At 48.1% G+C, this 12,902-nt stretch overlaps 1 long non-coding RNA gene across 1 annotated transcript; it reads right to left on the bottom strand.

Moving 5' to 3' along the window:
* Positions 1 to 270: 270 nt before the first annotated feature.
* Positions 271 to 6,087, bottom strand: LOC135824766 (uncharacterized). The gene is made up of 4 exons (XR_010554941.1): positions 5,668 to 6,087; positions 4,806 to 5,001; positions 3,546 to 3,688; positions 271 to 1,494 (listed from the first exon to the last, which is right to left on the bottom strand). It is a non-coding gene; the product is annotated as an uncharacterized LOC135824766 (long non-coding RNA).
* Positions 6,088 to 12,902: the final 6,815 nt, after the last annotated feature.

Genomic DNA, 12,902 nt, shown 5'->3' with positions numbered 1-12,902 from the left:
TCTCGATCACATCGCAGAAGTGATATTGTGCATCGCGCTTAACACACACAAACACTCTCTGAAACAAGCCACAGCACCTCCCCCACCCCTCCCCCCTGCAGACACTCACAAATTGGCAACAGCCACCCCCCCCCCCCCCCCCCCCCGCACACACACACACACACCATGTACCATGCCCAGACATGCCCATTGCGGAAGCGATGATAGCGAACAGCTATGTTATACAAAGCAACTTGTGCACACACACAGAGACACGCACACACAACGGAGAACAGTAGAAAATCAGTGTTCTTGACCACATGACACAAGAACCATGTCAGAATAGCACACAAAAACACTGTCCAGATAAGAAGCAAATCATGTGTGTGTTAACTACAGTGTTAAAAGCAGCGGCAATTGTTTGCCACATCAACGAAATCCAAATATAGAAGGCAGTCGTGGAGCGTCGACTTGAAAATTTCAGCATGCCAGACTGAGGGATGCCAACTGCATAATAATTAGGGCTCAAACGGTCACGGTTTTACCCCTAACGGTTAACTGCTAAGCTAACGATCGGTTTAACGGCTATAACCTATAAGCCACGGCGATCCTGCGGACTCTTTTTTAACCGTATATTTGACTATACTCATTCAAACAATGTACCCTATTCAGTACAACTCACACATGTACATTCTCTTGCATGCTCATTCATACATACTCTCACATCAAGAGACCAGATATGACCGAGTTCACAGCCCAGAAATTGCGTACACGTGCGACACAGCCTGCGAAAGTGCATACTTTGCAACGACCTGATCCTCGAAAAATTGACTGAAAAGTTACTGCGTAACCGTTATCTTTATCGGTTAACCGTAAATTCTTCGTAACCGGTCTGCAACCGGTTAATCGGACTAACCGTTTGAGCGCTAATAATTATTATAGCCTAGAACCAACATTTCCTAGAAACAAAGATTATAGCCTTGCGTGGGCATTTCCTAGTAACGGGATACCGCCTAGAACCAGCATATCCAAGCAATAGGTTAGAAATGTGTGGACAACGCACCTCAGGAGAGATGTCATGAATGGTTACCCATATCAGCCTGTGGTGCATAATTATATAAACCATCGAGTCAGCCAATGCACATGAATGTGACAATGATCTAGCTGTGTGTAAATACACACACCAGCATTACTCTGCTGAGTACAATGTTAGAACAATATCTGTGCTATATGATCAGCAGGTGAAAGAATGAGACACGATAACATGTCCCACAGCAGAACGTGCAGAGGAAATTGATAGGTTTCGATAGCGTAACCAGTAATTTGATCTAGTCAATTACATCTTAGACCTCGTGTTCAGCGAATGCGGGTTTGCAGCAAAAAACACAGGGCCACGTAAGGTGGATGGGGCAAGGATACCTTTGGTCAAGATATTGCTGCTGCCGACTGTGACGTCTGCATGTGATGGTAGTTTGGCAATATCTTTGTCAGGAAGTCCAGCTGTAATGTCGGTGCCTGGGAGTTGGACACGGAAAGAGAGAGAGAGAGAGAGAGAGACAGAGAGAGAGAGAGAGAGACAGAGAGAGAGACAGAGAGAGAGAAAGACAGAGAGAGAGACAGAGAGAGAGAGAGAGAGAGAGAGAGAGAGAGAGAGAGAGAGAGAGAGAGAGAGAGAGAGAGAGAGAGAGAGAGAGAGAGAGAGAGAGAAAAGACAGAGAAAGAGAGAGAGAGCAAGAAATCCAACGCGATAGTGATTAATTTTATTACTGCTAGAGAAGAGGTACAGTTTTCTTGGAGACAAGAATGCAATGATACTGAGAAGGAGAGGAGGTAGCAAACAGAAAATGTGCCTTTCAACCTAAATCTCCTGCGGGCAAGTGCAAATGAGAACTGGCTCAATAAGACTCGGGTATGTGTGAAACACACACCATTTGACCAATTGACCATTTCACGCCCCTCGCCGGAGGCGATGATAGCGATGCTACATGAGAAGCCGTAGCAGTTTGTGATGGCATTGCACCATTCAAAAGCTTGCAAGGCTGAAGAATTGACCGCCACTATTCAACCTGGTCTACACCACAGAGCTATGAAGTGGCTTTTTCTGGCCAGTGAATCCCTACTTTTTGGTCTTTTCATTTTTTTCACACACACACATCACACCACATACTCCGGCATGCACTGGCTGTTGGTAACCACCCAGGAGAATGAAAGAAAAGTCAGGAGGAGTCTGAGAAAGAGAAGAAAGACGTGTGTGACCATAATCGTCAGGAATCGAACCCGCAACCCATCGATTGGAAATCGCTGCACATACCACTGCACCATATGGCACACACATACACACACGCACGCACGCACGCACGCACGCACGCACACCACCACCACCACCACCACCACCACCACCACCACTACTACTACCACTACTACACCACCACCACCACCACCACCACCACCACCACCACCACCACAACCACTACTACACCACTACTACTCCGACGACTACTACGACGACTACTACGACGACTACTACGACGACTACTACGATGACGACGACGACGACGACGACGACTACCACTACCACTACCACTACCACTACCACTACCACTACCACTACCACTACCACTACCACTACCACTACTACTATTACTACTACTACTACTACTACTACTACTACTACTACTACTACTACTACTACTACTACTACTACTACTACTACTACTACTACTACTACTACTACTATGTACAGCTACCCTATCGGGCCACGCCGCTCCCAGAAGCGGGAGACAACGACAAGAAGTGAGAAGAGAAGAGAGAGAAATCGCAAAGTCAACAGTATTGGGCATGGCGTTGCAAGTCCTGTGGCCTTGAGAACCGCCTTTCGCAATGCTCGCATTCATGACGGCAGTTGTTCCTGGCTGCACGTGACATCCGTTTTGCACGGTCACAGTGATGACGGCTCAAACCAGAACGGGCGCGGAAAGATCAGTGACAAACATCACATGGAAATGAGTCAGATTCATGGCGAATAGATACAGTAGGGACATCCGTGGACACAGGACAGCGATGCACAGCCAGTCCTCCAGCGCTCCTCAACCACCGCATGCACTTCATACATTGCCTGGCACCCTTCTGTTGTGACACAGGCAACTTCCGCTGGGCAATGCACTTGTGTCGGGCCATGTCGTTACGGCGGCGGAAGTCTCTGGCACACAGCAAGCAGTGCAAAGGTGGCAAATCATCTGTGTGCGGTGGTGGCTCAGCAAGGAATACCCTCCAGTTTTGCCGGTCTTGGGTATTCTGAAACCAGGAATCCACGCTGAGCTTCCTTCATGTCTCTCTGGACAACATCTTTCCAGCGCCGCCGGGGACCACAAGGAGGGCGACGACCACTCAACCTTCCAAACAAAATCTGGACACAAACACACACACACACACACACACACACACACACACACACACACACACACACACACACACACACACACACACACACACTTGCACACGCACGCACGCGCACACACACACACACACACACACACACACACACACAAAAGGCACGCAAAGCTTACCGTGGGTTTATCACCTTGCACTCGCCGCTGATAGCACTCGCCAAACACTACCGTATTCTCAGGTAGTGTTTCTGGACTGGTCAGATGACAGCATGCTCCCAGAACACAACCACTAGTCATGGCTGACTTCACACCAATATGACCTAGTAAACAATTGACATACACACACACACACACACACACACACACACACACACACACACACACACACACACACACACACACACACATACACACACACATACACACACGCGTGCGCGCACGCGAGCATGCACACACACCACACTCTCACACACACGCACGTACACAAACACACACACACACACACAAAGTAGCATACAGATATACAGAGGAATAAGGCAGGGAGCGTTCGAATTTATAACATACGTTATACGAACCATGAAACCGACAAAGGTGTCAGATACGACAATACACATTCTAACAGTCGAGCATGATGTCAACACACCCAGACACACAGCCACTATATGGCGTAAGTGAAGACACCAGCCGAACTATCTGGTACACACATACACACACAAACACACGTATGCAAACACACGTATGCATGGGCGCACTCACGTACACACCATGCACCATGTATACGCCCGTCGCAAGAGAAGCATGCAGATCTGCAAATGCACTGGATGTGCACCCACAGATTTTCTCTCATAGCAACGATAGCGAACAAGTTCTGAATGAGACAGATCAAGACTTGCGCCAGATAACTGTCTAATCCACACAACTGGCGAAGCCATGTGAATCGACCACCAATGCACACCTGGTCTACACCACGCGGACTACATCGGAATAGGACGGCCAAGACAGTTACCTATGCACACTCTACACTTGCTGGGGTAACCAGTATAGAGAGCATAGCTGCTTTGATAGAAGCAGACACTAGATGCACTGGTACCTTGAAGTGAAATTGGAGTTACTTTACCAACCAGCCTCGGCACGTACACCACACTGAGCACATCGGAATAGGACAGCCAAGACAGTTACCTGTGCACACCCTACAGTTGCTGGAGTAACCAGCGTAGTCAGCATGCTGCTCTGACATAAACAGACACTAGAAGCACTGATACCATGACGTTTTACACAAACACACACACACACATGCACGCGTGTGTACACGCACACAAACACAGACACACAGACACACATGCACATACAACCCCCCCCCCCCCCCCTCCACACACACACACATACACACGCACGCACACAGCGGCATTGGATTTGTAGAAGGAACAATGCACTCACAAGGTATGGGTGATCACTTGCTCCTCGATCTTGCCTGTTCATATGATGGCTACGCAAACCGCTTCAACATGTGCAGTCTGTTCAGCATCAGCCCTTCTGCTGTTATCCTTAGCCTCGGCAATCGTGTCAACCGGCGCATCAGCCTCAACTGCACTTGTATATTCTGCGTTGATCATGGCAAGGCACACTGCTGCCTCTGTACAGCAATACAGAAACAGTAACACAAGTTCATGTTACTGTAATGAAACCATATTCATCTCCATACAAGCAAAGGATACTACTGTCTTTTTGACTCAATCCCCCACCCTCCAACACACATACACACACACACACACAAACACGAACACAACAGTCACAAGTATTCAAGAGTGGTTGACCCCTGCTATGGCAGGTCAGGGGTATCGGACACATTACGGTCACTATGGTAATGACCGTACCACTCTTTGCACTGAGTATCCCGTGAATCATTAACATGCACTTCACTGGGCTCTGAATTTCAAAAATGTTGAAGTCAGGCACCCCTCCCTGACGCGTATAATGTACTTCAGACGGCTAACCGTACCCGGCACACTAAATTGCCTTCCTAAGCCACTGCAGACACATTACGTCACTTAGTATTGACAAACAAGTTTAGAAAAGATGAGTTTGGACGCTTCTTGCAGCTTTATTACTTATGCAATAATGTTGTGGGCTAAGAGGAGCCACACTTCAAATTGCACTGCTTTCTGCACTTTACTCAAAATTCTAATGGAATATTGGATTCATAAAATGGATACGCTTAGAATAGGAGACAAAATCATCCCCAACGTAAAACTAATCTCATTCAATTCCAACCATTAAACAATTCGAGCAATTAACTCGCCTTATAAACGCTATCCGCTGATCTGCTACGCACATCTCCCAACTCCATTGTGTGATACGCCAGCATCAGTGAATGATGATTAGCGTGGCACTTGCGTAACCCATCAGTACGCAGCGCGGAGCAACCAGCAGTTCGCACATAAATGTAGCAGCTATCGTACTGCAGTTCCAATCATTCAGTTCATGCTACCAACGTCCAAGCGTCTTCATCGTCAACAATAGAATATGCAATTTACACACAAATTGCAAAGGACAAAACTGTGAGTCTAGTTCTGTCCAAAGATTGAGTGCAATTAAATAATTCACACAATAAATGAACACTTTTTCATGACGACATGAGGATCCGAATCCGCATGAATGCCTTCTCTACGAGTCGAACACAGCAAAGTCTGGACTCTCGCCCGGTCAAGACGACCACAGACTGGCACAGTCAGTGTGCAAGTACAAAACTGCTTCACACAGTGTAGATCTAGAGTGGTGAAAGAAAAAAAGAAGGTAGCAACAGACATACGTACATGTACGCTGATTGTTGTTGTGCCAAAGCCAGTTTTGAGTTTGAGTGTTACGGGACTGAAAAAGTCCAATGACTTTGACTGTTGTCATAATATATTATTACGAGATATTGAAATAACAGTAGCTGAGTTCGGAATCTACCAGTGTTTCTTCGCGGCTGAAAACCGGCAGCACGCACTAGTATTGGATAGGACGAATACTCGGAAACAAGGTAGTTTTACGATTGTAGGCGTTCGTGTGGCTGTCAGCCATAATCTTACCATTGTAGGCGTTGATGTGTGAGCCATTCAGCGTCATGGCGAGCAAAAAGAACACTAGTCGAAAGGACTATGTAGCGAAGCGATCAAGTGAGAATTGCGGTGAACGTACAGCGACCGAGTCTGCCAGCACACAAGCAAGCCTCGCCACTGGTCAAGCAGATCAGGTAAGAAACATACCCGAGGCAGTGTGCAGGTTGAGAGATTTGCTAGTTCAGGAGTATGTAAGCGCTACGGTAGATATGGGAGAAGGCAAGGTTGAAGAAGGGCTCAACGAACCCAGCGTTTCAGACGTGCAAGTGAAACTGATCATTTTGTCGAGACCCGAGCTCCGAGATCAGTTCCGTAAAGCGAGTTTTGATTCGATTAGCGACGTGTGGCGTGTTGAACATGTTTTCACACAGGCGGCCAGTAGCTTGGAGAATATCTCACTGGAAAGTCTCTTCGATCTTGATAAAGAGCAGATGCTGGAGTTCTCTAGCGGTGGTCGAACCTATCGCATCTTGGTTGTAGCCAGTGCTGGCTGCGGCAAAACATTCGCTTTGACGAAAGTGGCTCCATTGAAATGGGCACAGAATGAAATGTGGACGTCGTTCGACCTGGTGGTAGCGCGTAAGCTGCGAGACGAGGAGGTGAGAAAAGCAACGAATATGTGCTCTCTGCTTGGTGTGGAAGAGCTGGGAGAGTTTACGAGCGACGAGCGCAAGAGCATCGATGGCTTTGTACGCCAGCAAGCGCAGCGAGTGTGCTTAATATTAGATGGGCTTGATGAGATCCGCCTTAGTGAGTGTAGTGGCTTTGTTCGTGGCATCATCAGCGGATCTAAAGTGAAGGGGCTTCGTCTGGTAGTGACGTCACGGCCGTGCGTTGAGCTACTGAGCCTTTGTGATCAAAAGCAGTTTGATCGCCGTGTGGAACTTGTGGGTTTCCGGCAGGAGGATGTAGAGGAGTACATCGGAAAGGTGCTGAGATCAGCGGAAGAAGCATCGGCACTGGTAACGGCAGTACGGCATGACCAGAACCTTGCTAGTATGATGGCTACACCATTCCTGGCCATGCAGACGTGCAAGATCTTCCACTGTCGTAAGCGCACGCTGCCCCGTTGTCTCTCGGATATCTTTGACATGATGACCATCCTAGTAGCGGAGCGTCACACTGGTGAGTCGTACAAGAATTGGAATGCGATCCCCGCTCAAGTGCGGTCCCTCATCCTGGATCTCGGAAAGTTCTCTTTCAGCATGCTGAGGAAGCAGCAGCTGATATTCACTGATGCTGACCTGGAGGCACGATCGATTGCCAGGGAAGCAAAGTCACTGGGCCTTCTTGTACTGGCAGACAACAGCAGCAGGGATAAGGACCGGTTATGGATGTTCAGCCATCTTACATTGCAAGAGTCTCTGGCTGCTCGCTACGTGGCTGTACACAAGACAACAACATTGGCACATGTTGTTCACCTGGTTGAGTCACTGGGACCCGAAACCAGTCACTTACGCACGTTCTGGATGCTGCTGACGGCTCAGCTGGACGCGGAGAAGGCTGATTGCTTGATCAACGGTCTACTTACGCGGGGTAAGTCAGAAGAGAGAGAAGGGCAAAACTGGGATGGTGACAGTGAAGGTTTGACTGACGCAGCGGCACTGGAAACGTTCCCACTAGATTTGCTCGAGCCCCTCAGCACCGGATTAGACCAGTATGCAATACATCGCCTAGCGGAAGAGTTGCTATCCGACAGAATTGATGGACGAAGCGGCGAACAGTATGTAGAGAATCGCAGCGAATACGGTCGATCGTCTAGCGGTGAGCAGTTCCTGCGTACAATGTTGCTAACTTGGGTGGAACGCTGCCCGGACGCGACGCCTGCTACACTGGCTACTGCTCTCCGACACATGGGTAAAGAGGTACTCGCACAGTCTCTTACTGCTAACAAGCCGAATAAGCCAATTCTACAGAACAGTCCCTTCCACAACGACATAACGGAGGAGCATTGCAGAAACTTGGACCTCGCCTTGCTGTGCTATGCTGAGTATTCTCATCACCATGGCAACGATCCCCATCCCATGTCCAGTATTGCTGCTGCGTTGCAGTGCAAGAGTGTATCGATCAGTGCTACCTACCATCCTGCAGTGTTGCGTGCCTATGATGTAGCCATCAATGTCCACCACAGCAGTGCGAGGTCTGTGGGCATACGCGACCTGCAGCCAGACCACCCAGTGTCACTGCCAGCATCGTTAGTCAAGTGTAGCAACATCACCGATCTCTGTATCTTTAGCTGTAGCCGGCAGTGGCAGGAGATTACCTCCATTATCAAGTCATCACAACTACAACTGGAGAATATCACAGTAGAATGGTGCGATTTCCGTGATGCTTCCAATAGCAGTGTAGCATCACACCCAGTCCACACCAAGCCAGCACAGGCTACAAGCAGTGGAGAGGTAACAACGTCACAACAGGTCACCAGCATCCCCGCACTGCTCCTGGCCAACGCATTTGCCGACGTTCCACGCCTCCAGGTTTTCGCCCTGAACTACTGTGACGGTATTGACGAAGAGGGTCTGCGCATGATCTGCACAGCACTGCATAGTGCATCACATCTGTCTGAATTACGCATTCGTCAGTCCCATTGGGTACACTGCATCAATGTCCTGACAGAAAACCTGCACACTGCCTGGCCCTGCATGACAAAGCTGGAAATCGGTGATGGCTGTCAGTCACAACAGCAGGTTAGCCTAACCGACGATGACGTCACTGCATTCCTGCTTGCCATCAACAGCCATACCTCACTGCAGAAACTAAAAATCCGGGCCTACCATACTGAACTGGCCCCCGTGGATGCCTGCAAACGTCTCTTCAGCAGCAGTTCCTATAGATCTTCCTTGGACACGGATCTCCGCCTAAAACAGTGACAGTAGTACGGCAGCTATCTTGCCAGTACCGTCATCTAATGATGCATAACTAGACACATAGTCGGTAGTAATTCCACATTATCCTGAAAAAGTCTACTAGTATGCAGTGACAGATTATGTAAGAGAAGAAAATAATTTAAAACTGTACCAATACAGATTGTGTACCACTAGCAGTACCAGTAGTCCTCGACTGTGTATTCTCTAGGCTTAGTACATACACAGGTTAACTGTTAGATGCCCTAGGGCTTTCGAAGACATTAATTTTGTCTCCACATGATTGTGGAAGTGTTTCTGCTGTACAACACCTTGCCAGAGCCCCCCCCCCCCCCCCTGTGTACATACTGTGCTTTGCAACCCCTCCTCAACCCCCCCCCCTCCTCTGTGAACATACTGTGCTTTGCAACCCCCCCCCCCCCCCCCTCCCGTGTGAACATACTGTGCTTTGACCCCCCCTGTGTACAGATACTGTGCTTTGCAACTCCCCCTTCAACCTCAACCCCCCCCCCCCATTTCCCCAATACATCATCATCTCTAGCTATTTTGCAGTCAATGTATGTGAGTGCCATCTTTGTGTAAAATTTGTGGTCCACACATTCAGTTGACTAATATGTAACTCTATAGCACTCATTCATATTCCTAAATAAGCAGATAGCCTGTCTATTTCCTGTGTAGATCTCCATCTCACAATCCTATTATACAGTCATCCACCCTGCACCCCCCCCCCCCCCCCCCCGCCAAACTTGGCTACATGTAACATGCTGTTGACAGATACAAAATTTAATAGTAGTGTAGATATGTGCCATTCCTATTGCACATGTCCTTCAGGTCATTGAGCTATGAGACTAGCAACTGCTGCTATTCAGACTGTGCATTGATTGTGTGTATGGGTATTCTATGCACTGTGTGTTTTGTATAATTATGTGTGTTGGGACGGTGTGACCGGCCCATCAAGATGCTTTGTCCTTTGGGGGGGGGGGAGATAAGCTTTTTTTTTTAACTGTGGCATGGTCCTTGAATTTGGTGCGACAGCCCAGGGCCGTTCGAATAAGCGGCACGTAAATGGCCTGTTGATGTTGTGTATCATAATGATTGGGAGTGCATGCTGTGCAATGTTGCCATAATTTCATGTTGGTTGCTTGAATATGTACAATATTTGCCAAACCATCCTGCCAATGCTGCATGCACCGTAGTCGACTATCATGTGCAGCATTGGCCGGATTTCTTTGGCAAGTATAGTACTTGCAATATACTAGGTGCTGGTTGCATGCTTTTGTGTGTGTGTGTGTGGGGGGGGGGGTGCATGTGTGTGTGTGGGGGGGGGGGGGGGTGCATGTGTGTGTGGGGGGGGGGCATGTGTGTTTGTTGGGGGGGGGGGTGCATGTGTGTGTGTGGGGGGGGGGGCATGTGTGTGTGGGTGGGGGGGGGGGGGGGCATGTGTGTTTGGTGGGGGGGGGGGGGGGCATGTGTGTTTGATTGGGGGGGGGGGGGGCATGTGTGTGTGTGGGGGGGGGGGGCATGTGTGTTTGTTGGGGGGGGGTGCATGTGTGTGTGGGGGGGCATGTGTGTTTGTTGGGGGGGGGGGGGTGCATGCGTGTGTGTGGGGGGGGGGGGGGGAGGGGTGGTGGTGCATGTGTGTGTCAGCATGCGCCTACAGTTTAGTGAATGGTTACGTGCACGGCATGGTGCCTTGTCATCACTATGACACACTTTATTGTGTGCAGGGGAAAGGGTGCTTGTGTGTACGTGTAGTTTACTGAATAGTTACATTCTATCCAGTGAGGGTGGTGACATAGCTAGGATGCCCTGGAACAGTGACCTGTTTCTGAGATTCCATAGAAAATTGTTGTCAAATTACAGCACTACATACATGTAATACCAGTGTAAGTCCATAGAGTATGCAGTGAAAATAATTGACACAGTCCCACTATACTGCAATGTGAACCATCTGTCCAGGCAAGTGAGGATGTGTTTTTCTTCTCAGGTTCATACTAGTCTGCATGTCAAATTAGTGGATGGTACTGGAAAGGTTGTCATAATGATTGGAAAATCATCTCATTACACAATTAGGCCTCCGCGGAATATGCTCGTATTTTTACCGATACTTCCTTTGAGCATTGCTCAAAATTTCGGCCGATTATTCCCGTAATTCCACCAATAATTCTCACAACGAGAGAGCTTGGAAGCTCAGGGCCCTACGCTATGCTTTTTTTGCCTTGATGACCTAGACAAAAAAGCATAGGGATGTTATAAATTCTTATAAGTTTCAACTTTTTGTTTTTAGACATAACCTGGGATTCGAACCCGCACTATCGCCCTGCATGCATCCCCCGATACACTTCGCATACATACTAATTCTTCCAAGTTGCTTCACGTTATGATCTTGTATTTGAAAGCCCTATTTGAATATGCATTGTGGCCAGCCATCTTTGATTGCACAGTACGGTGCGGGATAGGTACGGGACAGGTACGGGACAGGTACGGTCGAGGGTATTACGACACCGTCTACCGCCTTCATGACGGCAAAAAAAGAAAAGGGAAGTTATAAATTTTTCAATTCTCTTTTTCTTTTCAGGCATTACCTGGGATTCGAACTCGCACTATCGCCCTACATGCATTCCCCCATACACTTCGCATTCAAACTCATTCTTCCAAGTTGCTTCACGTTAGGATCTTGCGTTTGAAAGCCCTATTTGAATATTGCGGCCAGCTGTATGTGGCCTGCTGTGTTTGATGGTACGGTACGGTACGGGACAGATACGGGATAGCACCAGGCGTGACACATACACACAAACACACAAAAAACACCAAATTAAAGCCGTGTGGACCCTGGCTAGCGCCAGACGTTACTGAAGTAACGTCTTCTGCATAGCTACGGGAATAATGCTTTTTTCTTCCCTTTTTTTACAGGTACCGTACCGCGTACGGTTTTTTGCCACTTGTACGGGCAAAAACAATCACGGTTCGCGTGAAACTCAGCTGGAAGCTTTTTTTTCTTTCTTTTTTGAAATACCGGGCGATCAACTTCAGGATCACAAGCTTTTTGGTACAAATCAGGGTGTTATAAATGGAAATAAATTGAAAAAAGGGGGGCATTGCTCAAATTTTACCGATTATTCCACAAAAATTGCCAATAATTCCCGTTTTAAAAATCACACCGATAATTCCCGAAATTATGCCGGCACATTCCGCGGAGGCCTATACACAATCCACTTCTCTGGCCTACATGCAATCAAGTAACCATGGTTACTTGGTGTGCTCCACTGTCCGAACAGTGCTCAACACACATAGACTAGTAGGGCAGAGCCGTCCACACAAAGGGGAGAGGGGAAGTTGTGTTGCAAATCGGAGTTTCAAGTATTACTGCGAAATACTACGATCATCAAGCATCGTAGTAATACGTGAAACTAAGAGTTGCCACACAGCTTCCCCTCTCCCTTTTTTTGTAAATGTAAATGTACATGTAGTTCCCAATACATGTAGCAGCTATGATTGAACTACGTCTGATTGCTCTGACACTGCTCTAGGACTCCTTTCCCATCAACACCATGCAGTATAGTATGTAG

Source organism: Sycon ciliatum, chromosome 9, assembly GCF_964019385.1.
Source record: "Sycon ciliatum chromosome 9, ocSycCili1.1, whole genome shotgun sequence".
Taxonomy (NCBI): Eukaryota; Metazoa; Porifera; class Calcarea; order Leucosolenida; family Sycettidae; genus Sycon; species Sycon ciliatum.
The sequence above is the reverse complement of the archived record's forward strand: the minus strand, read 5'-3'. Positions and strand labels throughout refer to the sequence as shown.